Genomic DNA, 25,703 nt, shown 5'->3' on the forward strand with positions numbered 1-25,703 from the left:
ATATGACGTGAAGGCTCTCCAATGTGGAGTGTACTTTCTGTGATGCCCAGTGCAAGGTGTTTCGTGTTTCCGTGACATATTGTGAGCTGCTTATTGTGTCCTGTATGTTGAATATAGGCTGTGTCAAGGTTATAGGCTGCAATCCATTGACTGTGTGCCGTTAGTCATTATAGAAAGTGTTGTTGGTGCTGTATTCTGTGGGCAGTATATTGTTAAGTACTGGATGAATTGGATAGTGTATTCATGATTATCTATGCTTGTAGACGCTGTGTTATGACCTGCATGGTAAATGTTGTGAGATGGGGCCTGCAAACCTTTTGTAATGTTCTTTATCTGTGGAAAGTGGTATATCTGTGCATTGTGTGTTACTTCCTGCATTGTGTATTTTTTTTTAAAATAAATTTAGTGTACCCAATTATTTTTCCAATTAAGGGGCAATTTAGCGTGGCCAATCCACCTAGCTTGCACGTTTTTGGGTTGTGGGGGCGAAACCCACGCAGACACGGGGAGAATGTGCAAACTCCACACGGACAGTGACCCAGAGCCGGGATCAAACCTGGGACCTCAGCGCCGTGAGGCGGTTGTGCTAACCACTAGGCCACCGTGCTGCCCCTGCATTGTGTATCTTGCGTGTCATGTCGAGTTGCTGCATTGGTGTTTGTTGTGTATTTTGCTCCCGGAAAGAATTTGCCGTGGGAATGATTTGCATGCTGTATTGTCCTTTATACTGTACAGCAGCTGCTGTGCTCGGACATGCTGGATATTGAAGGCTATTATAGCTGGATCATGGTGCAGGTTGCATACCGCAGTGATGTGGCATGTACCTGATGTAAAAAGCAGATTGCATTCTGGAAGTTCATTGTGATGGAAATCGCCACAATAGTTAATAATGTTACATTTGGAGGTGTTCTGGGATATTCAGTTCCTGAAATTATCCGCTCATCTAGCCTTAGGTTGTGGCACAGCTCCCTGCAGCTCAGTCCCATTTGTAAAATCATGGCACTCTCTAGCACAGAAAGTGGCCATTCAGCCCATCAAGTCAATATTTTTCTCCCCATTAGTCATCTCTTTGAAGCCCTGACTCCCCTTAATATTCTCCATTTTCAGCAACTATCCAATTTGATTTCAGAGGAATTTATGAACTTTACTGTGATGGCAGAGAATTCCACATTATAACCATCTTCCGTGTAACAAGCTTCCTTTAACCTATAATGTCAAAGAGATTGAGAATCACATCCGAGACAATTTCACCATAAATCCAACAGCTTCATAGCTAGTGTTGGAAATTGTGATGAAACGTATTCCTTGAGGTTTCATGGTTTCACTACGTGACTTGCCCCTCACTCTCCAGCCATTAGTCGACCAACACATCCAAATTTTTGGGGTACTACCTTCCTATACTAATTGGAAAGCAAAAAAGACACATTACCCAATTGATTGATGCTTGAGTGTCAACTAAACAGTCCTTTCTCTCCATTTTCAATATTTTTTAATCTGGAAAAGAGAAGTGAATTGAAAATGACAAAATGATTGTTTGGATTGGATTGGATTTGTTCATTATCACGTGTACCAAGGTACAGTGAAAAGCATTTTTCTGCGAGCAGCTCAACAAACCATTAAGCACATGAAAAGAAAGGGAAACAAAAGAAAATACATAATAGGGCAACACAAGGCACACAATGTAAACATAACACCGGTATCGGGTGAAGCATACAGGAGTATAGAGTTAATGAGGTCAGTCCATAAAAGCGTCATTTAGGAGTCTGGTAACAGCGGGGAAGAAGCTGTTTTTGAGTCTGTTCGTGCTTGTTTTCAGACTTTTGTATCTCCTGCCCGATGGAAGAATTTGGAAGAGTGAGTAAGCCAGGTGGGAGGGGTCTTTGTTAAGGCTGCCCGCTTTCCCCAGGCAGCTGGAGGTGTAGATGGAGTCAATGGATGGGAGACGGGTTTGCGAGATGGACTGGGCTGTGTTCACGATTCTCTGAAGTTTCTTGCAGTCTTGGGTCGAGCAGTTGCCATACCAGGCTATGATGCAGCCAGATAGAATGCTTTCTATAGTGCATCTGTAAAAGTTGGTAAGAGTTAATGTGGACATGCTGAATTTCCTTAGTTTCCTGAGGAAGTAAAGCTGTTGTGCTTTCTTGGTGATAGCATCAACTTGGGTGGACCAGGACAGATTTTTGGAGATATGCACCCCTAGGAATTTGAGCCTAGAGCCTTAGGACTCTGAGACACATTTTGTAATGCATTTCCATTCATTGTGTGAAATACCTTGAACCATTGCAAAAACTGTAAACTGACAGATAAATACCGGTCTGAGTTTACTCTTCTACACATGGGTTATCATTTGTGAACCAGTAATTCACTCCCTTCAGCTGAAATATTTACTGACTTCAATGTCTTAGTTGCAAAGCTTTACTTTTGTGATGATTCTCTAATATTGTTTTGCTGAATTCTTTCTGTTAATGTGAACATACAGTCTTCTGTGAGTGACTGATGTATAGTGGCTGAGGAAGAGTATGTTTGGTCTCTGTGTACAGTTATGTGTGTGTTTTCCAGTATGTGTTTTAGTCGTGTGCAGTCACAGTATTTGTCCCTGGTTCAATTCCCGTACCAGCCTCCCTGAACAGGCGCTGGAATATGGCGACTCGGGGCTTTTCACAGTAACTTCATTTGAAGCCTACTTGTGACAATAAGCGATTTTCATTTCATTTCCTGACTTTTCATGCTTGGCCGACTCTCTTAGGCAGCAGTGGCCACACAGAGGATTGGATCTCCTGGGAGCTGATGGCCAGGTACTTGTTGTAATGGGCCAAATGGGAAGTTTCATCTGCAATGCATTCAAAAAAAATTCACAAAGCTTCCCTGTACACAGACGACTGCGTGGCAAAATTTGGTTCCAACTCCATCTCCAAGTTTGCTGACGATATGACCATCTGGGCATTTAGTGGGTGCCTATATATGAGTGTGGATGGATCTGGGGAGTTTTGTGTGTGTTTTTACAGACGCCTATAGAATACTTTTTATATTCATTAATATTACCAACTGAATCGTTTTTATTTGCTACCTTTCCTTATGTTTTTGTATTTTTCTATTGTATCATGGGATGTGAGTGTCATTGGTGAGACCAACATTTGTTGCCCATCCTATCAGTCCTTGAGAAGGTGGTGGTGATGGGCCACCTTCTTGAGCTGCTGAAGTTGGTGTGGTGAAAGTACTCCCGCAGTGCTATTAGGATTAGGGAGTTCCAGCACTTTGCTCAAGAAATGGGGGTATATTTCCAAGTCAGGGCGGGGTATGACAGTGCCATCCTATTTCTTGACTGTGTAACTAGTGTTTGCTTTTTAAAAAATAAATTTAGAGTACCCAATTCATTTTTTTACAATTAAGGGGCAATTTAGCGTGGCCAATCCATCTAGCCTGCACATCTTTGGGTTGCGGGGGCGAAATCCACACAGACAGGGGGAGAATGTGCAAAACTCCACATGGACAGTGACCCAGAGCCGGGATCAAACCTGGGACCTCAGTGCCGTGAGGCAACAGGGCTAACCCACTGCACCACCGTGCTGCCTGTATCTGCTTTTACTGCTGTTTTAATATTGCCCTTATTTCTCCTAGGTGTGTCATCACTGACCAGTTTGCCCTTGCTTTTTAGTGGGATATATTCCTGCTGGACTCTTCAGCACCAACCATTTTAAATGTTTCCCACTGTTTTCTTGTTAATCAGTGACATTTTCCAGCTAACATTTCCTGTTCTCATCCCCGTACCTCCCCCCCTCCCCCCTCAATTTCCTACCTTGGTCCTTCACAAATTGTATCTTGAACCTTATGATGCTGTGATCCTAATGTATATATGTGGCCCACATTTACTTTCTCTTTGCTGCTCTGGCTGATTTGAACTTCCATTCATGTGAACATGTTTATGTGCATGTCTGTTGTGTGTGTACAGGATATGTTGAGAATGTGTGGCAGACACACACAAGTGTGGTGTCTCAGGAAGGAGCTGTGCCTGGGAATGAGCGTAGGTTGGCTCCTCCGAATAGGCGGAGTTGCTGGGGTGGGGGAATGCTGTTCCTTTAAGGGTCCACCCCCGAGCTGTTTGAATTATCCAGTCCCTCTTTTGCGGCTGCCCCGTTCCAGCTCTCGCTGTTGCATTGATAAAAGTGAGGTTAGGGCTGGCTGAGCTTTCACAGTGTGTCAGAGTGAGAGCCGGGTTAGTCAGCAAGGCTCCTTCACCGAGCGCGTTTCAGCTTCAACTTTCCCGGGAAGGAGTGCAAGTCTTCAGCCGAGTGAGTGCACCCGGACTGGGATAGAGGACAGAGCTGCTGGAGCATCAGGCAGCCACAAGCTCGCTGCAAACGGGACACGGAGTAACCAGTGAACGATGGTGAGAGAGGGCTGGGCGATAGGACTGCATTCTCTGTCTGAGGAGGGCATTGTTCTGTGTCCTTGGTGGACTTGCTGCTGTTGTTGTTGAGCTTGTGCAGACTTGTAAAAGAATGCGCTCTATCCCGGGACTGTCAGTTGAGGGTATGGAGGGTGGGTTTAGAAATAGTTGGTTTGATTTAGCCTCAAGTTACCGGGCTCTATAGGTGGCTCACATATTGAAGCTTGCACTCTACAAAATGCACTTGTCCAAGTCAGTGAGCCGCGATAGAGACAACTGTGCCCGCCTGCTACCCTTAAATCGCCTCCCCACACTATCCCGAAGATAAGAGATGGCACAGTGGTTAGGCACTGCTGCCTCACAGCGCCAGGGTCCTGGGTTCAATTCCAGCCTAGGGTGACTGTGTGGAGTTTGTACTTTCTCCCCCTGTCTGCGTGAGGTTCCTCCGGGTGCTCCGGTTTCCTCCCATAGTACAAAGATGTTAAATACAGGTTAGGTGGATTGGCCATGATCAATTGCCCCTTAATGTCCAAAAGATTAGGTTGGTGGGGTTACTGGGTTCATGCGATAAGATGAGAGACTGACCCTAGGTAGGTGCTCTTTCAGAGGGTCGGTACAGATTCGATGGGCTGAATGGCCTCTTTCTGCACTGTAATGATTCTATGATTCTATCCAGACAGACCCCTTCTCGGTGGGTTTGTTTTAGGCTCTGGGTCCAGGTTGTGTCCAGGCTACTGTCAAAACAACAGCATTGGGATGTGTGAGAGAATGTACTGTCATTGTGACAGCTCCAGAGTTTTATAAAATCCTGTACAATCCTGTGTTCACCAGGATTTTATTTTTTTCTTATAAATTTTGAGTACTCAATTATTTTTTTTCGAATTGAGAGGCAATTTAGCCTAGTCAATCCACCTAACCTGCATATCCTTGGGTTGTGTGGGTGAAACGCATGCAGACATGGGGAGAATGTACAAACTCCACACAGGCAGTGACCCGGGGCTGGGATCGGACCCGACCAGGCTTTTTTTAAATTGGTGAATATTACAGTTAGAGATGTTTGTTTGCCACCTGCTATGATAGAGTGAAGGTTCGGTCTTTTGATGAAAGCTGCTTTATGTTGTCCAGGATCCGTGGCAATGACGCTAACTTCCTGCACATGGCACTGGTACACAGCCTGTTGCCCAATAGTAAAGAGTTGGCCTTGGCGACTCCCTGCCAGTTGATTTTCACTTTGCTGCAGTGGCCTGCCTGACAGGGACCGGCACCACTGATGTGAGTCTTTGTCCAACTTGAGATTGGCCTTAGTTGACCTTGTAAGAAGTCTCCTTGTGATTTCAAATAAACCTGTTGGACTTTAGCCAGGTTCAAGATTTCTTACTATGCCCTGCCCAGTCCAGCGCTGGCACCTCCACATCTTAGTTGCCCGTAGCTGCATGGGGCAGCAACTGGGCCTCACAGCCAGTTTTGGCGGTGGGTGACGGTTCCTGTTCCGGATTCTTTCTGGAGAGTCCATGTTAACCGGTATCAGGCGAGACGAGGATTGGATTCCTCTCACAGTTGAATTGCTTCTTATCCTGTGAAGATTTTCCTATGAACAATGGTGCCTGGAGAGCTACTTTTCGGATTGTTGGAGTGTGTTTGAGTCTCTGGTCTTTTTAAAGGGGGGGGGTGGGGACAATGCATTGCGGAACCAGTGAAATACAGAAACAGTGTTTTAAAGTGTGGAAAGTGGAACAGTTATATTCTCCAATGATTTTGCAATGATGAGTTAAGCAGTAAGTAGTCTCACTGAAGACTTAGATGAGTTAATTTCTCTGTAATAAAGTTCTTGGCAAGGGCAGCACGATGGCGCAGTGGTTAGCACTCCTGCCTCATGGCGGCGAGGCCCCAGGTTTGATCTTGGTTCTGGGTCACTGTCCGTGTGGCGTTTGCACATTCTCCCCATGGCTGCGTGGATTTCACCCCCACAACCCCCACAATGTGCAGGATAGGTGGATTGGCGACGCTAAAAATTGCCAATCCACCTACCCTGCACATCTGTGGGTCGTGGGAGTGAGACCCACGCAGACGTGGGCAGAATGTGCAAACTGCACACAGTCAGTGACCTGGGGCCGGGATCGAACTCGGGTCCTCAGCGCAGTGTCAATGTAAACAAATGTAAAGTTTGACTGGGATGGGGTGAATGTCACTGGGAGGGAAAATTGTGCGCATTTCCCTTTTGTCAACCTTTTATTGATAGAGTAAAGAGCAGGTTATGTGAATACTGGCATTGCCAGAAAGGAGTTGATCCCCTCTTTGCCACCTTGGGGGACTGGTTTAGCTCACTTGGCTAGACAGCTGGTTTGTGATGCAGAGCAAGGCCAACAGTGTGGGTTCTATTCCCGTATCAGCTGAGGTTATTCATGAAGGCCTTCTCAACCTTGCCCCTCGCCTGAATTGTGGTGATCCTCAGGTTAAATCACCACCAGTTAGCTCTCCCACTCAAAGGGGAAAGCAGACTATGGTCATTTGGGACTATGGTGACTTTACCTAACAGTGTGTTCACTCCTACTTGGCACCAGTGCTCTCCTTTTGTGTAGATGTTAGTTTGGTGATTTCTCCAATTCATAATAAACCTGAAGTGAGTTGAGCTTCGGAATGGCTGCAGAATCAGTTTAAAGAGGCCAGAAATTAACCACAGCCAATCTTGGGCAGTCACGTTCACCCTGATGGTTATATGCATTGCAGGTTGCCTGATTTAAATATGGTGAAGACTGTACAGCTGGCTTGTAAAAATTACTAATGCAACGTACTAACTCGCGTGAATTACTCAGACCAAAAGTCAGCAGGCCACAGTCTGCCATTCTAAGTTTGTCTTTAGAAAATAAATATCTTCAATGCTTTCAATAAAAGCTAATTGTAATAGCAGAATGCAAAGAGCAAAGAAAAGTACAGCACAGGAACAGGCCCTTCAGCCCTCCAAGCCTGTGCCGACCATGCTGCCCGTCTAAACTAAAATCTTTTATACTTCCGGGGTCCATAATCCCTCTATTCCCATCCTATTCATGTATTTGTCAAGATGCCCCTTAAACGTCATTATCGTCCCTGCTTCCACCACCTCCTCCGGCAGCGAGTTCCAGGCACCCACTACCCTCTGTGTAAAAAACGTGCCTCGTACATCTACTCTAAACCTTGCCCCTCGCACCTTAAACTTATGCCCCCTAGTAATTGACCTGTCTACCCTGGGAAAAAGTCTCTAACTATCCATTCTGTCTATGCCCCTCATAATTTTGTAGACCTCTATCAGGTCGCAGAGAGGAAGTAAAATGTTAGCTTCCAGAAGGAACTGATAGCATTGGATGACACTTGTATTTAGCTGAAGTATGTAAGGCACCTGATTATTCAGTGTCCCCCTTCCTAATGTTACTGTTTATTCACAGGTATATGTGACATTTTGGGAGTTGTTATTTCAGATGAGTGAGGTAACAGTAGGTGACTGACAGCTGTCAAATGCTGATCCAATTCCAATAAGCTTTTTTGGGAATAGAAAGGGACTGTAATAGAACCGTAGAATTCCTATAGCGCAGAAGGAGGCCATTCGGCCCATCATGTCTGCACCGATAATAATAAGACCATCGGAAAGAGCACCCTACCCCCTCCCATCCCTCTAACCCCACCTAACCTACACATCTTCGGACACTAAGGGGCAATTTAGCAAGGCCAATTCACCTAACATGCATATCTTTGGACTGCGGGAGGAAACTGTGCCTCTGTGCCATAAGAAAGTAGAGTAAGAAAGTTTCATTGATTCATAACCCACCATAAAATTTAAGAGTTATTTAGTCAGTGACAAAGCACTTAATTGGCAATGAGATACAACTTTTCCCTTGGGCCAATTTCTTCTAAAATAATTTTGTGAATGTGGTGCTAATTGCAGGTCATGGTAAGCCAATCTCTGGGAGAAAAGAGGCCTCCTTTACAACATTTGGTCAAAATACTGATCCAGTAATTTTATTCTGTATAAGAACCAACAGCCACAGAGCACTGCTGACTAGTCTCAGAAGCGTACGGTCTATATTAGTGACAGTAGGTTAAAGACATAAATGGCTCCAGACTCTGTGATAGTGATCTTTGTAATGGAACATGAGGAGGTGGTTGGTGAATAGGGATGATGCTGGTTTTGTCTGCAGTGTAGCTTTTTGTGACTGACTGCTGCTATGTAAACACTTCTCCGAGCTTGTGTTTTGAACAGTAACATTTTAGAAATTGGCAGGCAGTGAGTAATTCAGTAACAGATAGTGGACAGTGAACGATTGAACTGCTGTTAACAGTCCTCTGAAGTAAGTCTGAGCCTGTCTCGATAAGTCTCGCTGCTCTACACTTGGCATATTTGGATAATACATTTTTTTGGAGTTTTTCTTTCCAAATTCATTGCATTCTTTCAGTGTAGTTTCTTCGTCTCTTCTGATAATGTGAGAAATAAAAAATAGAATGAACAAAATATGACCTGCCCAGGCCATTGGATTACATCCTTGTGAGTCACTGGAAGTTGACCATGGGGGGGGGGGGGCATGGTGGCACAGTGGTTAGCACTACTGCCTCACAGCTCCAGGGTCCCGGGTTCAATTCTGGCCTTTTGTGACTGTCTGTGTGGAGTTTGTCTGTGTGGATTTTGCACTATCTCCCCATGTGTTAGGGTTTCCTCCGTGTGCTAGGGTTTCCTCCCACAGTCCAAAGATGTGCAGGTTAGGTGGATTGGCCGTTCTGAATTTCCCCTTAGTGTCCAAAAGGTTCGGTGGGGTTACTGGATTACAAGGATAGGGTGGTCTTTCCAAGGGCCAGTGCAGACCCGATGGGCCGAATGAATCCTTCTGCATTGTAAATTCCGTGATTCTAAGACCAATGCAATCAGGATGCTTGATCCGTTTATGTTGCCCATCCTCTGTTCCCTGTGATTTGTGTTGTGTGATGGTGGTTGCCATAAATAATCATAAAGTGTATTGTATTCTCTAATCTAATGGATATGGTTTAAGTGGTGTGTATGTGAAAGTAGAGTAAAGGGCCTTAATATAACCTGTAATATAACCTATGATTTCAGATGCATTCATTCTTCCACATCCTTCAGTTGCTTTATCCACCAGGTTTTCTGAATCTTTTAGGGGGACATCCTTTGTGGCTCACTATTGATAAGAACATACTCTTTCATTAATTTCCCTAATAATAAGAACTTGTATTTATTTACCACCGTGTCAATATAGAGCAACATCGGAAAGTGTTTTACGGGGCAGAGGGGGTGGATGTGGTGGAAAGGAGGCAGAGATGAATAATTACCAAACCTCACTGGGACAGTTGGGAGGGGGGGCCACAAGTATGGCCAAAGGGGTGGGTTTTAAGCGATTTCAGAGGTGGAGTGTTTTCAGTGAGAGAGTTCCTTGGAATTGGATTGACAAGGCTGAACATTCTCCTGCAGTAAGGAGGAAAGAGAATTGGAGAAGGCAAGAATGAGAGAACTGAATGATGAAGGAGGGTACAAGACTGAAGAAGTCTGTCAAATTATGATTTTCTGAGCTCGTTGAGGGATGTGAAGATCGGATGAGTTTTAAATGTAGGATAGGATTTGGGCAGAGTTTGGGACAAACTGGGCTTTCTGGAACAGGTCAAAGGAAGAGAATATTGAAGACACTAGGTGGGTGTTAAGAAAACAGGAAAATAATTTAGAGAGCATTTCCAAAAGTGTTAAGTTTATTAATTATGAATAGTTCCAAGTATATGCAGTTAGACAGCACATTGGCAATATTTGATCCTGAGATGAACTTCCAATCACATCTACACCATCACTAAGACCAGCTGTTTCCATCTCTATACGACCATCACACTCCCTACCTTAGCTGATCTGATACTGAAACACTCATCCATTATTACCTTTAGACTTAACTATTTTGATGCACTCAGGCTGGTCTCTGAGATTCCTCCCTCTGTAAACTTGAGGTCATACAAAACTCTGGTGTAACTTGAGGGCAGACACCACTTTGACGTCCGTGTCTTAACTTGCACCAAGTCCTATTTTATCAACATCATGCTCAATGACTTAGATTAGCTCAGTTAGCGAATGCCTTGACTTTTAAATATTATCATCCTTGTTTTCAAATCCCTCCATGGCCACATGCCTCCTTATCTCGAATGACCTCCAGGCCCCACCACCCTCTGAGATGTCTGTACTCTTACAATTCTGGCCTCTTCAGTATCCAACATATTAATTGCTCGAGCACTGGCAGCCGTAACGTCATTTGCCAATGCGTTAAGTTCTAGAATTCCCTCTGATCTAGAAGTCCCTCTGATCTAGAATTCTCTCTGAACTCCTCCGCCTTCCTTCATTACTTTTTTCCTTTATGGCATCTTTTACAATGTGTATCTTTGACCAAGCTGTTGGATTTCAATGGACATTCAGTGGCATTACCATTGCTGAATCCCAAAGATTTACATCCTAGGGGTTACCATTGATCAGAAACTGAACTGAACTAGCCATATCAATACTGAGGCTACCAGAGCAGGACAAAAGCTAGGAATTCTACAGCGAATAAGTCACCTCCTGACCAGCCAAATCACTGTGGGTGTACCTACGCCTCATGAACTGTAGTGGTTCAAGAAATCAACTCACTACCACCTTCTGAAGGGATGGGCAATAAATGCTGGCCTAGCCAGTGAAGCTCACATCCTGTAAATTAATTGAAAAAAACATCTGTCCTCTTTTATGTGTCATTCTTTTTATATGGTGTCAAATTTTGTTTTGATAGCTCTCCTCAGAAGTGCCTTGTGAATGTTTACTATGGGTGCGATTTACCGGCTGTGACCCGCCAGAATCAGGACGGACCTGGCCGGTAGATCCCACGAGAGGTCACTTCCGGGATTTCTTATGGTCGTTGTGCCTCACGAGATCTAACGAGATCTCGCAAGGCATCACTTTCATGATCTTGCCCACAATGGCCGGGGCCCAGACTTGCAGAGCTATGTGAGCTTAATGGGTCTGGAAAGTGCTGCCTAAGGAACATTGACGAGTTACTGCTAGATCGAACTGGCTCCCGTGATCTACCGGCCTCGCCAGGGAGATCCCAGCAGAGCGCCATTTAGTACTGGTCCCCATATATGCGGACCAGTTGGAACAACCCTTAGAACATAAAACATAGAAAAATACAGCACAGAACAGGCCCTTTGGCCTACAATGTCGTGCCAAAATTTTTGTCTTAGATTAAGAACAAATTAATCTACACCCCATCATTCTACCGTAATCCATGTACCTATCCAATAGCCGCTTGAAAGTCCCTAATGTTTCCGGGTCAACTACTTCCACAGGCAATGCATTCCATGCCCCCACTACTCTCTGGGTGAAGAACATACCTCTGACGTCCCCCCTATATCTTCCACCATTCACCTTAAATCTATGTCCCCTTGTAATGGTTTGTTCCACCCAGGGAAAAAGTCTCTGACTATCTACTCTATCTATCCCCTGATCATTTTCTAAATCTCTATCAAGTCGCCCTTCATCCTTCTCCGTCCCAATGAGAAAAGGCCTAGCACCCTCAACCTTTCCTCGTAAGACCTACTCTCCATTCCAGGCAACATCCTGGTAAATCTCCTTTGCACCTTTTCCAAAGCTTCCACATCCTTCCTAAAATGAGGTGACCAGAACTGCACACAGTATTCCAAATGTGGCTGTACCAAGGTTTTGTACAGCTGCATCATCACCTCACGGCTCTTAAATTCAATCCCTCTGCTAATGAACGCTAGCACACCATAGGCCTTCTTCACAGCTCTATCCACTTTAGTGGCAACTTTCAAAAATCTATGAACATAGACCCCAAGATCTCTCTGCTCCTCCACATTGCCAAGAACCCTACCGTTAACCCTGTATTCCGCATTCATATTTGTCCTTCCAAAATGGACAACCTCACACTTTTCAGGGTTAAACTCCATCTGCCACTTCTCAGCCCTGCATCCTATCTATGTCTCTTTGCAGCCGACAACAGCCGTCCTCATATCCACAACACCACCAATCTTCATATCGTCTGCAAATTTACTGACCCACCCTTCAACTCCCTCATCCAAGTCATTAATGAAGATCACAAACAGCAGAGGACCCAGAACTGATCCCTGCGGTACGCCACTGGTAACTGGGCTCCAGGGTGAATATTTGCCATCCACCACCACTCTCTGGCTTCTATCGGTTAGCCAGTTCGTTATCCAACTGGCCAAATTTCCCACTATCCCATGCCTCCTTACTTTCTGCATAAGCCTACCATGGGGAACCTTATCAAATGCCTTACTAAAATCCATGTACACTACATCCACGGCTTTACCTTCATCCACGTGCTTGGTCACCTCCTCAAAGAATTCAATAAGACTTGTGAGGCAAGACCTACCCCTCACAAATCTGTGCTGACTATCCCACTTGGGGGGGGGGGGGGAATGGTGATGGGGGGATGAGGGGGATCTCCCGGGGGGGGGGATCTCCCAGGCGATCGGAAGCCTCTGGGTAGGGTAGCACCCTGGTACTGCTGAAGCCACCAGGATATTTTTTCCTGCATTGAAGAGCAGGGCTCCTCAGTGCAGGAAATGCAACTGATTGCAGCCGTGGCGTGGTGTTCCCCATTGAGGCCCGAACGAAAAGAGTGCCATTAGATAGCGGGGTTGTTCGTGGTGGAAGAATGAGGGGTAATCTAACTGATAGGTAATGCTCTTAAGGGATTTGTCTGATTATATGCTGAAAGGATGTATCTCCTGGTTTGGGGGACAGGGTGAGATTGGGAGGGTTGCGGGTGTGTGTCTAAAATTAGAAGTCACAGACCCATGTCAAGTGGCCTGCTATTTCAGACTGACTTGAAGAGAAATTTCTTCACTCAAATGGTTGTGAGTCTTTAGGAATTCACTACCCACAGAGGTGTGGATGCTCTGTCATTGAGACAGAAAGCAATAGCTTTTTGGATACTTAGTGATAAAGGGGATATGCAGTTAAGTGTAGTTGTGGGTAACGATCAGCCATAATCTTATTGAATGGCTGACTCCTGCACCTATTTGTTACCTTCTTAAGGCCCCTCCTAATCTCTCCTTCTATGGCGTGCTGTCCATTTCCCTGGAGCTTTGTTTTTGTTTAACAATAAAGAGTCTGTACACAAGCAGATTCTGTGTAGAAACTGGCATATTGTATCTCATAAGGTAAGGGGGAAGCTGGTTTTCAATGCAGTGTAGTCACTGGGCTTATATAGCCATGACCTATATATTCCTTTCTGTTCTCTTGACAGGTGCACTTGCTTTCGATGCACGCCACTGCGCTACCGCTCAGCTCTTGATAATTCTAAATCTGGGGCAAACATTACTGTACTTGTTTCAGTTATTTTTCTGAAGCAGATTTTGGCAGTTTGTACCACTGACGTATTTTATAAGACCTGTGATCTGCACTAAGATAAAGTTACATAGGAACGTTGATGTTAAAATTTTAGACTCTGGGTAATGGGTAAGGAACACGATGAAGGATAGAATACAATCTCTCTCCAATCACTGTACCTTTGAAAAGGCATTGGTGATCATGGACTTCTGTTATTGGTCCATGGTTATGCTTGGCAAGGTACTGCAGTGATTTGCTGTTGCCTTGTGGTCGATCAGGAAACTCTTCAATCTTACTGCCTGCCGTTGGCATATTGGTAGGATTTACAGATTGACGATCAACCTGTTTGGCTGCGTTATTCTGAGGTTTTGAAATAGGGCTTGAACCTGGAGCTTCTGCCCCAGAGGTAGGCATTATCACTGTACCACAGAAGTGAGACTATAATGTACTTGTTAGAATCACTTTGGGGTTAAGGGCCGAAGTACTGACTGTGGTGTTCTGTACTGGGCCCACTGCTCTTTCTCACTAGAATCAATGTCTTGGATTGAGAAACTTGATGCAATTTGATCAGATTTACGGGCCAATCTCGCCATGTCCCAAAGCACTTAACAGCCATTTAAATACTTTTTAAGTGTCTTTATTGCAATAGGAAATGCATTAGTCAATATGCACACAAAAGATCTCACAAACAGAAATAAAATAAGTGCCTACGTCATCTGTTATAGGTTTTTGTTGAAAGGATAAATGTTGGCCGGTGAACTACTCTTTGAATATTGCTGTGGAATCTTTTACTTTCCACTCAGAGTTCAGATGGGGCCTCAGTTAAACATTTTGGTTTCAAAAGTGATACTGCCGACAGTGCAGCATTCCCTCAGTACTGCACTGAAGTGCTGGCCTTGATTAAGGGCTCTGACATTACCATCCAATGCAGCACATCTCAACAACACAGAATTCCTACAGTGCAGAAGGAGGCCCTCCGAAAGAACACTCTATCTCGGTCCACATCCTCACGCTCTATCCCATTAACCTCACGCATTGATCAAGGCCAGTTTACCTAAACAACACATCTTTAGACTGTGGGAGGGAAGCAGAGCACCCGGAGGAAACCCACGCAGACACAGAGAGAACATGCAAACTCCACACAGACAGTGACTCAATCTGGAATTGAACCTGGGTCCCTGGCGCTGTGAGGCAGCAGTGCTAGCCACTGTGCCGCCCTTCATGGGCAACATGAACAGCATGGGCACTGTTTAATGCTGTTGAATAGCTCAGGGAGAAATTGAAAACATTCTTGGCAGACGTGATGCTGAACAAATCCCAGCAATGCTGAGCAACAATTGACTAAGTTAATGAAATGTTTAACTGCATAGTAAAAGCACTAGAATACAAGGCAGAGGAAATCATTAACAAACCATATGAGGCTCTGGTCAAACAAATCCGGAATAATGTGTCCATTTTCTGGTCACCAAAATACAAAGGAGGCATTCAAATGTTGTAGGCAGTGTACTGTAAAGATAGATGCTCGCATCAAAGGTCTGAGTCATAAGGGTAGTGCAGAAACTGGCTTTTCAATTGAGGTGTTTTGAGAGTTGGTTTCTGGCAAGATATACTAAGGCAATAAATGGTGTGCAAAAAGATAAATCCAGAAACATACATGAGTCACAAGTGCAGGACAAGAGAACACTGGTTGCAACCAGAAGAGGATAAATTTGGGTCAGATAAAAGGAAAATTCTTCATGCCAAATTGTGGTCAACATGTGAAATTGGCCCTTGAGTCGGCCAGTGGAGACAGAAAGTCTCGAATCATTTGAGAGCTAATTGGGTGCAGGGTCTTTTTCTAGACCGATGAGCTTTGATGGGCTAAATAACCTTCCTTCCCAGTAGGTACCTTGTGAACTTATCAGTATTTCCCCAAAACATATGTATCCTTGTCATTTGCTTTCCGAGGTATTTATGGGCTGGACTTTCATCCCAGAGATTGGGAACGGGTGTCGGGAAAATTCACAACTTGGCCCACCTGCTTCGGGAGAAAGTGTCAGCAAGGGCTAGAATATCATTTAGGACGGGCAGCAGGTGTGGGTTACTCTGTGTAGAAACAATAAACAAAGTGATGGCTGAATGCTTCCTATGAGAAAGGAAGGTGCTCAATACTTATGGGACATGGTCAGAATTTGATAGGCTTCAGAAAATAGATGGATATTCCATGGAAGACTATATCCGAGACTTTAACAGCACTGGCATTCTTTGCCAAAAAGCTGACAGACGCAAATGAGTTCATACATTCGTGGACACTGCAAACAAAAAACAATTTATTTTGTTGTGAGAAATCAAATTTTCCATCTCATTAGTGTTCCAGTCATTCTTGCTTTTATTCTTGTTGAGGCCCATCACATACAACATTTTGAGTAGTCAGTGCCAGAATCAGACTAGACTGTGCTCTTTAGACTTTTTGTGTCGTTTGATGTTCCCTGATGCCCTCTTCAGTGGGTATATATCCTTGGTTTGTGTTGTGATTGATTACTGGTTATGCTGAGAATTGTGAGTCATCTATATGACCTGTAAATCACTGAAAAGCTAATGAATCTGTAGCTCCGCATACTGCTGCAGCTTGTTAATAGTATAATTTCAGTAAGGTTCCAATGGCTTGTGCATGGTGTGGTGTAATGCCATAAGAGGCCAACTTCCGTCCCTAATGTGTGCTGAGTTACGTCATGTTATTCAGTGCTTCAGTACCGGCATCCCTGTTAGCTCTCCTTTGTTGATTCAACATTGCAAATTACTATCCACCGACCACCGAGGGTATTACAGCCAAACCTCTGATTGAATAGCCTGCTGATACTCTGAGTGAGGTTACATGTGAAGGGTGGCACAGTGGTTAGCACTGCTGCCTCACAGCGGCAGGGACCAGGGTTCAATTCCAGCCTCGGATGACTGCCTGTGTGGAGTTCGCACTTTCTCTCCGTGTCCATGTGCGTTTCATCCGGGTGCTCCGGTTTCCTCCCACAGTCCAAAGATGTGCCGGTCAGGTGGATTGGCTATGCTAAATTGCCCCTTAGTGTCCAAAGGTTAGGTGAGGTTACAGGGATAGGGCGGGGGATTGGGCCTAGGTAGGGTGCTCTGCCGGAGCAGGGGTTAGTGCAGACTCGAAAGGCTGAATGGCCTCCTTCTGCACTGTAGGGATTCCATTAAGAATGGCCACTCAGGTGAGACATTGGAAGGTGGCCAATCTCTCTAAAGCTGTACCCAACCAATATTGTCCAGTAGAAATCAATGACTCACCACAGGTGTGGCTATGGGAACACCATTTTAGCCATGTGCATTAATTTTAGTAGGAAGTGCCTATAAATATGTACTTATACAGATGAGCTCTATCTGTATATTTACGTAAACATTTATCACTGTTCAGTAACCACGTAGGAGATGAAGCACCGGTGACATCAAATACACTCCCACACTCTGCTTTTATCTTAACCCTTTAACCAAAAAACAAAATATATAAAATATGCTCAGGTACAGTGTGCAATGAAGATTGAGATCACATGCCCAACGACAGTATCTATTACTCATTTTTATTTAATCAATTATAAATAGAAACATCTGATACCCATTTAGCAACACGTATTGTCCTTTCTCTCGTGCCTACTGGAACATGAACTGCCAATTTCTGAATTTCCAACAGTTGTACCCATACCAATCAAGATGCCAAATCACTTTCTTTTCAAAAGAAAGTTTAAAATTTTTTTTTTAGATTACCCAATTATTTTTTCCAATTAAGGGGCAATTTAGTGTGGCCAATCCACGTGCTCTGCACATTTTTGGGTTGTGGGGGCAAAACCCACGCAGACACGGAGAGAATGTGAAAACTCCACATGAACAGTGACCCAGAGCCGGGATCGAACCTGGGACCTCAGCACTGTGTTAACCACTAGGCCACCATGCTGCCCTTTTTTCAAAAGAAAGTTAACACTATTGACAGTCGGTCTTTTTTCTTCCTGTTGTTGCTCGGGCGCTCTCTATCTCTCTCTCTATCTCTCTCTCTCTCTGGCTCAAACTCGTGCAGCACAGAGTGTACAATGTTGGAGATACCACCTTTCAGATGCGTTGTTAAACTGAGGCCCCATTTAAAATTGGAGACCACCTCCTTAAATAGCAAATCAGCATCACTTTTTGTCTCTTTTTAAAATAAATTTAGAGTACTCATTTTTTTTTCTAATTAAAGGGCAATTTAGCGTGGCCAATCCACCTAACCTGCACATCATTTGGGTTGTGGGGGTGAAACCCACGTAGACCCGGGACAATGATCGAATCTGGGTCCTCAGCGCCATAGGCGGCAATGCTAACCACTGCGCCACCGTGCTGCCCCCACTTTGTCTCTTTTTAACTAAATTTAGACCACCCAATTATTTGTTTTCAATTTAGAGGCAATTTAGCGTGCTAACCACTGCATCACTGTGCCGTTCAAGCATCTTTGGGAAGAATAAGTAAAGCCACGATTGTGAATCTGTTGACTGGGAATATTTTGCAGAAGGTTTATAATCTCTGTTTCCAATTGAGCTTCTTGTCTCTTTGTAGTAACCGGGAATGAGAAACAACATCCCAGCAATAGGAATCCTTTCCTGTCTAAAATTTGATTCTTCAGACATAATTGTGTTTTGACTCCCAATTGCGTTTTTCTACCTCTTGTCATCCTGACTAGCCATGGTGATCAGTTCACATTGCCTGTATTATTCTAATCCCCAAGTTCTGAAGTTTCTCTCTCTTCAGATACCAGGCCCATGGATTTCAATGTTAATCTTGTTCTAGAAGTGTAAATCACCTTTGGTGGTGGTACATGCTTCCAGTTTGCGAGGCTCTTTAGAAAGATCGCTCTTCATCTACCTCAAACTCTTTTTTCATCGATCTATCCCATCAACATCACATTTTCTGGGGCGGAACGGCGGCGCAGTGGTTAGCACTGCTGCTTCACGGCACCAGGGACCCAGTTTCGATCCTGGCCCCAAGTCACTGTCCATGTGGAGTTTGCACATTCTCCCCAGTGTCTGCGTGGGTCTCACCCGCACAACCCAAAGATGTGCAGAGTCGGTGGTTTGGCGATACTAAAATTGCCGCTTGATTGAAAAAAATTAAAGAAAAGGAGAAAAAAAATCCCATCAGATTTCCAAATAATGACTTCTGATTTTGTGACCAAGAAATTCCACTGCCTCTTCCCGAAGTTGGTCAGTAGAGTTCTGCTGGTGTCGGATTTTACTTGCAGCTGAAGCTTTTCTGAAGTTTTCATGTTCTGAAAAGAGAGGTTCTCATTGCTGGAGACTTAAGATTTATTTGGCAAATTATTTATTTTAAACATATTTCCCTCTTGTAGTTTGCAGCCAGTTATATCACAAACTCTGGCCCTGTTGCCCCTGCAATGGGGAAGAAGCGTCAAAACCTGAAAGGGTTGTTGGAGTGTCAAAGAAATTATTTGAACTCTTAATCCGACGATCTGTCTGAGAAGTGTGTTGCGTGTCTTATATGATTATTGCTACTGTAGTAGGTGTGATATTTTTTCTTACTGGCTTCTGCTAAGCTTTTTAAAGACTAACTTTTGGAGAACAACTGAGTACCAATTCTCTACAAAATGATGTCATAGGATATCTGTTTACAAAGGGCAGGTTTATTTAAAAAAATTCCTTCTACTAAGAACACCTGACTCTTTGAATTTTTTATTGGAGGGGGAAGTAACTCATTTAACTTGAAGGAGACGGAGCGGGGCGCTGCTAATTCACCAAGCGGAAGTTGAGGTTGGATGGTGATGGCTGGGGTTGGTTTGCTATGCTAGCCTTTCAGATTTTCCCTGCGGCTGAAAAAAAAACGTTGGATGTATCCCACGGGATGTAAGGCGACTCAGTGAAGAGCTGAAAAGGACAGCCGGGACCTGATTTCCGGATTCCCAACCCCCATTTCCAGGGTTTCCACTTTTCAAGAGTGCCCTTTAAGGGTGCTAACTGTTATTATTTTAAAATAAATTTAGAATACCCAATTCATTTTTTCCAATTAAGGGGCAATTTAACGTGGCCAATCCACCTACCTTGCACATCTGACATGTGAGGGTACCTTTAAGAAATGGGTGTTTTATAAGTGGGTGTGTATATAATTATCTGTAGTGAGAGTACCTTTAAGAAATGTGTCTTTATTACCGCAATGATGCCAGAGAGTGGGTGGAGCTGTGCTGTCTGTCAGATTTTTAGTTTCTATTTAGGCTGTTTGCTGCAGGGTGTGTTTTAGTTTCGTTTTCAGAGCTAGATCGCTGAAGTCACAGCCAGAAGGGGTATTAGTCTCTCTCGCTGTAACCTAAAGACTGTAAATTAATCCTTTGGTGATTTAGGGCAGCACGGTGGCCTAGTGGTTAGCACAACCGCCTCACGGCGCTGAGGTCCCAGGTTCGAATCCCGGCTCTGGGTCACTGTCTGTGTGGAGTTTGCACATTCTCCCCGTGTCTACGTGGGTTTCGCCCCCACAACCCAAAAAAAAAAAAAAAAAATGTGCAGAGTAGGTGGATTGGCCACACTAAATTGCCCCTTAATTGGAAAAAATAATTGGGTAATCTAAATTTGAAAAAAAAAAAAAAAAAAAAAAAATCCTTTGGTGATTTAAAACTAATAACTGCTCTCAGTCGTGACTTCAACCTGATGTCCTTCTGTTAAAAGTGTTTTTTTAAAGTCTTATGGATGTTCAAAGGACAGCTTAAGGATTACTTAGCGTTGTATTCCTTGGGAGTTGTTTGAATTAATGGTTGCTAAGATGTTCATTGTCTGTTTTAAAATGGTTAACTTGAGTTCATACAATAAACATTGTTTTGCTTTAAAAAATACTTTTCCATTTCTGCTGCACCACACCTGTAGAGTGGGCCGTGTGCTCCCCATACCACAATCTATTAAAAGTTGTGGGTCAGGTGAACTCCATGATAGACTTTGGGGTTCTCTAAACCCTGGCCCATAACTCATCTTTGGGTTGTGGGGGTGAAACCCACGCAAACATGGGGAGAATGTGCAAACTCCACATAGACAGTGACCCAGAGCCAGGATCGAACCTGGGACCTCGGCGCCGTGAGGCAGATGGGTGCTAACTGTTATATTACCCTTGGTGGTAATATGTTGTGTTCTTTCTCTTTTCTTCCAGAATGGTCCGATGTGTTGATGACAAAGAATCCACCAATCATTAGATTGAAACAAAACTAATTTATTGTATAACGATTAATCAAATGAAGTTCGCACATGCTACTGAGCTATAGTTAATAATGTAATATTGAATCTGTCTAGCAGTAATCAATCATCTAAATAGTCACTAATTATACTATGATCTAACCTTGTGTTAACTCTATCTAATCTAATCTTCTCCTCGTGCTGTTCTCTTGCTTTCTCCCTCACTAACTCTTACACTAACTACCCAGCATTCCCTGAGGTCTGATTTATATACAGAGTAGCGGTGGTGCCCTCTAGTGTTTGAATTACACAGAGATGTAATAATTAACCCTTCACTAACCTGACAATATACATATCATTTTGCAAACCACCTGGAGGATGAAAACCAAACCCTCAGACTGGTTCACAACACTCTTGGGTTGGCGTGAGCCACCACTCATTGAAAAGTTAGTCCGACTGCTTGAAAATTGCGAGGGACTAGGAAATTCCTATCCCAGCAATGAAGCCGGCCAGGTCGGGAGTGCAGGCATTGCAGACTTGGATGCCGGATGTGTGGTGTTGATGTAGATTCTGAAATCCGCGATGAGAATTTGGGAAACTGGATGTTGATGCGCGCATGTTACCAATTTAAAATCTAACTTTTATCCACAAAGGGATATTTTTTCTGGAAACTATTTTGGAGCACAATGGGAATAACTAAATTAGCTGTATTGAAAATTGGAAATTAGCTTTGGCTGAAAATGGAGCAGTTTTAATTTCCTGTGCACTACAACTAGGTTATTTTAAAAAAAAATATTTTGTAGGATGTTGCTGACTGGGCCACCATTTATTGCCCATCCCTAATTGCCCTTGAATTGAGTGGCTTGCTAGGCATTTACTAATTTAAAATATTACTGCAAATCTGGAGTCGCATATATACTAGACAAGGTGAGGGTGACAGGTTTCCTTCCCAATATGAGTTTTTAACAGCAATCAATTCGTAATCATTTTTATTGAATTACTGCTGTGGTGGGATTTTAACCCTGATTTCCAGAGCGGTACCTTAGGTCACTGGATTACCAGACCATGACGTTGCCATGACACCACCGCCTCCCCATTTGCAAGTGGCTTTTACCAGTTGCTACTCTAGTGTGCAATACTATCTCGCAAAGGGTACTTTCTTGAAGATTTACTCTCACTAATAGCACTTTTGAGAGTTCTGAAGAAAACAGTCTTTGATCAAAGTAATGGGCTAAAGCCTGGTGGTTGTACTCCCTCCCTAACAGCACTGTGTTTGCACCTACACCACATGAACTGTAGCTGTGTTCAAAAAGGCTGCTCCCTAGCACTGCTGCCTCACGGCGCCGAGGTCCCAGGTTCGATCCCGGCTCTGGGTCACTGTCCATGTGGAGTTTGCACATTCTCACCGTGTTTGCATGGGTTTTGCCCTCACAACCCAGTCACCTGAGGAACGGGCAGTGCCCCGAAAGCTAGTGATTTGAAACAAACCTGTTGGACTTTAACCTGGTGCTGTAAGACTTCTTACTGTGCTCACCCCAGTCCAACGCTGGCATCTCCACATCATGGCAACACAAAGATGTGCAGGGTAGGTGGATCGGCCACGCTAAATTGTCCCTTAATTGGAAAAAATGAATTGGACACTCTAAATTTATAAAAAATAAGAAGGCTGCTCCACCTTCTTGAGGGCAATTAGAGCTGGGCAATAAATGCTGGCCCTGACAGTGACCCTGACCGACATCCTGCAAAAAGAATTTGTTAAAAAACCTGGTCCTGGCAGGCAGCATTGGACAATGCTGCAGAGGAAGTTGGCCATTGGAGTCACTGGGCTGCCTTCTACTATGAACAATTATGACAAGCTGTCAGTCTGCGATTGCTGATTGTCACTCTGGTGACACAAAGATACTTCATCAGCCTGATGACTGTATGAACGCTGAACTGGCGTGCTGCAGAAATTGCCAAAGGGCAACTTAGGTCTTTTATAAACAAGACAAGAGCAGGAGGCCTACCACTGAACTTTTATTTGGGGCATGTATGGGAGGGAGACAAGGGAAAATGATTGAGAAAAGAGATGGTTGAAATGGACTGTGTGTGACTTTACAGTATAAATCATTTAATTGAATGATCCAGATCAGTTAAAACTCTAGGATATCTGTTATGTTGTGCCCCTTGAGGAGTTAAGTCCTACTGGGGTAAAGGGCCTCAGCTATTTGTGTTCAAGCCCTTTTAATACCTTACCAAAGTAGATATTCCTTATTAAATGTTTGGATGATTGGTAAGCTGTTCGACTGTGGCAGGCATCATTGCCAAGCCCGATCTATTCTCACGCATCCTCTACAAATTTTCAGTCGAGGTTACTGGGGGTTAGTCTGGCTTTAAAGTCCTAGATGATTTAATTTCTTCCCCACCTCTCCACAACTCACTCCCGAACCTCATCCCTACGCACCGTTCCTCCTCAAGGGTTACAGTCTGTAGGGATATGATATGCCTGCAGAAATCTGTGGATTGGACGCTCCCTAGTTTTATGTTCTGATGACTGTAGGAGTCAGTGATTCGCCAACTCAAAGATCAGACAGGTCGGGGAAGATTCTCCGTTCCCGCCTGCTAAAATCGGGAATCTCGATTGGGTGGAAAATCCCGCGTTGTCCCAAAAGCAGGATTGGCGTCAGGTGGCAGACTCGTCTCCAGTCTCCGTTTCCACCCCATTGGCCATAGTGGGCTTCCTGCCCTGTGTCAGCAGGGGCATGCAAACAGCTCATATGCATTCATCAGAATGCAATTACTAGGCTGGAAGTCGGAATCTCCACCTCTGTTGTGCTTTGACCCTCCCCGTGAGAACTCCACCAGGCAAGCTTTGGTGCAAGTACTGACGAGCGCAGTCCTGGCGTGATGAATGCAGGGGGGTGGGAGGGGCAGCGGCTCAAGGGGTCAGCCCATTGCTCATGTGCACCTCTTCCACTGCCGGGCTGAAGAGGTAGGGTCCCCCAAAGGTCCTGGGGGTTGGATGGGCTTAGGCTGGGGGTAAGGGATTGACCTCCGGAACCTCCTCCAGGATCGGGGACCAGTATCTGGACTGCCGCTTCTAACCCTGGGCAAGCCAAAGATCTCTTCCGGCATGATGAGCTCAGGCAACCTTTGTTGAAAATCATCATCCTTGTCTGTGAACTGATAGCTGATGAGCAGATCAGACAGTTCATTGAAGACTCAAGCCAGGAAGCTGCAAGGACTTTCCTTTTCCTCACATCTGTTCCCTCAGCCCTGTGCTTTGAACCATCCTAGAAAGCTCACAGCACTTTAGAAGCCTGAGATCCTTTGAAATGCTCGACATTCATTCAATTTCACAGTGCAGTACCTACAACTAGCCTTTGATCGACAGCCTAATGGTTTCAACACAGCAGACAGGAGGTTTGTTATTTAACTTTTCCATCATGCTTAAATGTATCTGAACTACTCCCCTCATTGATCCTAACCTTTCTAGACATCCTTGTTCTGACTGACAGCTGCGGGCCACTTCAACAATGCTGAGTGTTTTCTGTGATGATAAAAGAGGAAGTGAAAGCATTTAATGTTCTTTCTTACCCATTTGGTGTTTTCAAGTGCAGAAGGGAACAATAAATAAACAAATCTGCTTGCTGTGTTTAAACCATTAAGCTGTCAATTAAATGCTAGTTAAAGATACTGAACTGTGAAATTGAATGAATACAAAAACATTCAAAGGATCACAGGGGATTTCAAAGCTTTTATAAAATGTTGTGGGCCTCCTAGGAAGGGTCATACACTTCAAAAAGCAGCAGTGTTCAAAGCATAAGGCTGAGGGAGCAAAAATACGGAGAGGGAATGTCCTTGCAGCTTCCTGGCTTGTTTCTTCAATGAACTGTCTGATCTGCTCATCAGCTGCCAAGCAGAGCAGTTTAAAGTTAAAATGCCACTTCAAAGTTTAAACAGTTCACAGACAAGGATAATGACTTTGAACAGAGGGTTGCCTGAGATCAGCATGTCAAGAGTGAACATCAGGCTGCCCAGGGCTAGAAGGGCAATCCAGACACGGGACCCCCATTCTGGGGGAGGGTCCCGAAGTCAACCCTTTAAACCTAGCCTGAGCCCAACCAACCCCAGGACCATGGGGGACCCTCTCTCTGCAGCCTGGTAGTGGCAAAATGGCACATGAGCAATGGATTTACCTCCTTGACTCTCCCCCTGCTTGGTAGGTAGCGTGCCAGACTAGGGTGTCAGTGCTATGGGGCAGTGCTCTGTTGGTAACGCCAGGTGATGACCTGAAGGGGGGGGTAGCTGGGGGGGAATCTGGTGAGGTTGTTGGGTCACCCTCGTGCGTACATGGTGTGGGGTGACCTGTTATTCCCGTGGGGGGGCGGAGGATGCACCTCCTTGATAAGGTTTGGTGTTCTCCTCTTGTTAGCTGGGGGGGGGTTGTCAACATTTGAGCTGTGGGGTGAGGGTAGAGGAGGGGGGGGGGGTCTGTCTCTGGACGCCTGAATCGGGACGCCCACTGAAAATGTCGGTCCTAGGTCGGTAAATGCAAGGAGACCAAAGTGCTCTCCACTATGCTTAAGTTAGCATTGTACAGGTATGAGTATCCCATCTCGGTGACATTCTTGCACCAGTGTGACACAGTCCCGATTATCCACTGGCAGGACAACTTAATTTCAAAAGCTTTACACCCGTTGTGTGAATTAAAAAAAAAAAAAAATTTTCATTTGACTTGCTGCTAAAAATGTGATGGAGAGGATGAACAGTCCGTGTGCTCAGTAATTGAACACAG

At 44.5% G+C, this 25,703-nt stretch overlaps 1 protein-coding gene across 1 annotated transcript in view; it reads left to right on the top strand.

Moving 5' to 3' along the window:
- Positions 1-4,122: 4,122 nt before the first annotated feature.
- Positions 4,123-25,703, top strand: part of n4bp3 (NEDD4 binding protein 3) — a 152,653-nt gene continuing 131,072 nt past the window's right edge. The window contains exon 1 of the mRNA XM_038795396.1: positions 4,123-4,387. The gene's annotated coding sequence lies outside the window, so the exon portion shown is untranslated. The remainder of the gene's footprint in view (positions 4,388-25,703) is intronic.

Source organism: Scyliorhinus canicula, chromosome 4 (assembly GCF_902713615.1).
Source record: "Scyliorhinus canicula chromosome 4, sScyCan1.1, whole genome shotgun sequence".
Classification (NCBI taxonomy): domain Eukaryota; kingdom Metazoa; phylum Chordata; class Chondrichthyes; order Carcharhiniformes; family Scyliorhinidae; genus Scyliorhinus; species Scyliorhinus canicula.